This window comes from Eleginops maclovinus, chromosome 18 (genome assembly GCF_036324505.1).
Source record: "Eleginops maclovinus isolate JMC-PN-2008 ecotype Puerto Natales chromosome 18, JC_Emac_rtc_rv5, whole genome shotgun sequence".
Classification (NCBI taxonomy): domain Eukaryota; kingdom Metazoa; phylum Chordata; class Actinopteri; order Perciformes; family Eleginopidae; genus Eleginops; species Eleginops maclovinus.
The window spans coordinates 3,570,311-3,573,363 of NC_086366.1; positions in this window are offsets into that span (position 1 = coordinate 3,570,311).

Here is a 3,053-nt window from a genome sequence, read left to right on the forward strand (position 1 = left end):
TGGTACTTTAAACAGTAATATATTACAGTCAGATTAATAGTTTTGCTTGGATGTGAATGAGCATAAACAAATTGGAACATTCTTAATCCCAAGCCACTAGCTTTTGATTTTTGTAGAATTAATACTTTGGTGTTATTATCATTTAAAATGTGTCTAAAAAATTTGACTTTTTCCTAAAATGTCTAAAATATAAATACAAATTACAATTAACAATCCTTAAAACTTCATACAGAAGGAAATCATTTGAAGTGATGTTCTATATAAGACATTACTTTTTAAAATATACCTAACGTGTTATTCACAATAGTTTGTCCCAAAAAATATTTTGTTATTGCTACTTCTCACTTAATTTGCATGGACATTGCATTGTGCTTTTTCTCATGCTGTGCTTTATCCTAAACACCCACAACATCTCATATATATTCAACTCGAGTAGTGTGCACAACCGAAACCTTGAAATGCTGCTGTCTTTGAGCTCGGATGAATCAGCGTTCCCATTAGCCTCCTCTGTATTTTCCAGCAGTAATGAATGACGGTGGAGTCTTAGAGGATCCAGTTTGAATCAGTAACCCAAAACTCTGCTCTTAAAACATCGTCAAGGTTACCACAGCCACTGTCTGTGTGTGTGTGTGTGTGTGTGTGTGTGTGTGTGTGTGTGTGTGTGTGTGTGTGTGTGTGTGTGTGTGTGTGTGTGTGTGTGTGTGTGTGTGTGTGTGTGAGGTTTAGTCTCTTGGTGAGTTTGCTTCATTGCCTGGTTTTCCTGTTTGTTATTGTGGTCGTGAAGGAGGCTGCAGAGCTGGATCTGGGGAGGTTTGTGTGGTGTGTGCATGAGGATCCAACACACGAGCACAGTGTGTGTGTGTGTGTGTGTGTGTGTGTGTGTGTGTGTGTGTGTGTGTGTGTGTGTGTGTGTGTGTGTGTGTGTGTGTGTGTGTGTGTGTGTGTGTGTGTGTGTGTGTGTGTGTGTGTGGTTTCAAATTCTCATGTTTTAACTTTATTTGCTGGTTCTGTTTAAAGTCAGCCTTCATCCCTCAGCATTTGTCAGGGAAAATTATTCCAGTGACAAAAACTAATCCTTAGCTCCTCTTTTCACCCTCTGTCTGAAACCAGAGCCCAGTCTGCTCTGATTGGTTAACTGGCCTTCTCTGTTGTGAGTGGTCAACCGCTTAGAGATCTCCCTCCCACTCAAGACTGTCATTAGCAAAGTAGCATAGCACGGAGCTCAAGTTATATCCACGCTTAAAGAATAATCAGGAGATGGGGGGATAGAGGAGCAACACAAGAGTGATATACACACTGACGGGAGAGAGGTAGAAGGAGCGTAGTGGACAGCTGCTGCTCAGTTCAGATAACATCTGCTACCTTATTCACTGCATCTCACAGCCACTCTGCTCTATTGTGCACAGGTAGGGGAGGGGAGAATAACCTTGCCTGGTTGCCCTGACAACACTGGGCTTCAAGGGGAGGCTGCAGGGTGTGTGAGAAACAGAAAGAGAAAATCAAGTCCTTTGCAACTGTCATAAAAAAAGTTCAGATGACATATAGAAGAAGTGGAACAAGGCGTAAAAGTGGCCATAATAATATAGCATACGTATCAAATGGATAAAGTAACGGGCCTTCACCTGCAAAACGTCACTCAAGGAAACACGTACCATCAAGGAAGAGACTCAAAATGACCACACAGACACAAAAAACTACTTCATAGAGAGTTACACATCCAGAGAAACAAGCAAAAATCACCAAGAGACACTAAAATGACATAAAGAGACACAAAGATACCACAAAATGACTCACAAAAAAATCTGAAAGGCCTGGAAGAGACCCAGAACAAGTGCAAAGACATGTAGAGAGACATAAATAAATTCTAAATGTTTACAAAAACAACGAAACAAATGAAAAGAAGACACAAAATTACAACAAAGACACAAACGGAATACTGAGTGACACAGCAACAAAGGTTATACAACTTCAAAGTCCATTGCTGTCTCTCAAATAGTGTACTTCTATACTTACATTTGCTTTTGTGTGTGTGTGTGTGATCCCTGGACACTTCTCACGCAGAACCGCCATCCTGGCTACGTAACGGAAGCTACGCAAATAGCCACAGATGCGGTCGGACCAGTAAACCCATTACTGTATAAATAAAAGTCATACATGTGGGATTTTTTCACTATTTAATAAATGTACCACACTATTAGAGTTTTTTATTGGGTTAATTTAGAGGTCTGTCATGATTTGATGCCGTGAACGATAGCATTGCCTGCTAACTAGCTAGCTAACAGAGGTTCTGGTAACAGCACAGTAGGAGTGTGCGACCCGATACAATCTTACTGCGCATGTGTTCAAAGTGCACGACATGTGATGTACTAATGGAAGTGTTTGAGTTGAGACACAGCACAAGTCTTGCACCTATGGTAGAGGTGGGGGGGCCGTCTGAATGTCGATACCTAGGGGCCCATTGTCTCATAATCGGTGCATCTGTCATAAAAAAAGAGCCGCATTGACACCCAACACATCCACCATGTCTGATATCATTCCTCACCACCTCATCTGACACGCAGACCACCAAAGCAGTGCACCACCCCACCCTCCCAGTACAATACACTATACATCTCCTTGTTCTGCACCATTAACACACACTGCTGTCACATGCAGCTCAACTGTAAAGGTCGCATTCAGATCTTATTCCTCTCAATCTTTCAGCTGCACAAAAGTGAAGAAGATGTGTGTATGCTCCCACAAACATACAGCTAGGTGGTGTGCACATGGTGGAGAAAGTGTGTGAGGGGGGGAGACATGTTCTCCTCCCGTTCCTTGTCAAGCCGACACTTTGATCTGTCTTCAGGGTGTCAGCTGGCAGCCATGTTTGTTTGCCCAGCGAGGTAGGCTACCTGTGTAATTACCTCTAACGAAGTGACTTGTTTTGATTTGGCCTGAAATCTAATCCCCAGCCGGGACGAAGATGAGGAAATGGGTTTGAGGTTACTTGAGGGATTTTAAAGTGACGAGTTTGGCTGTGACTAGTTTCTGTTTCAGGGCTGAAAAGAGGGGGT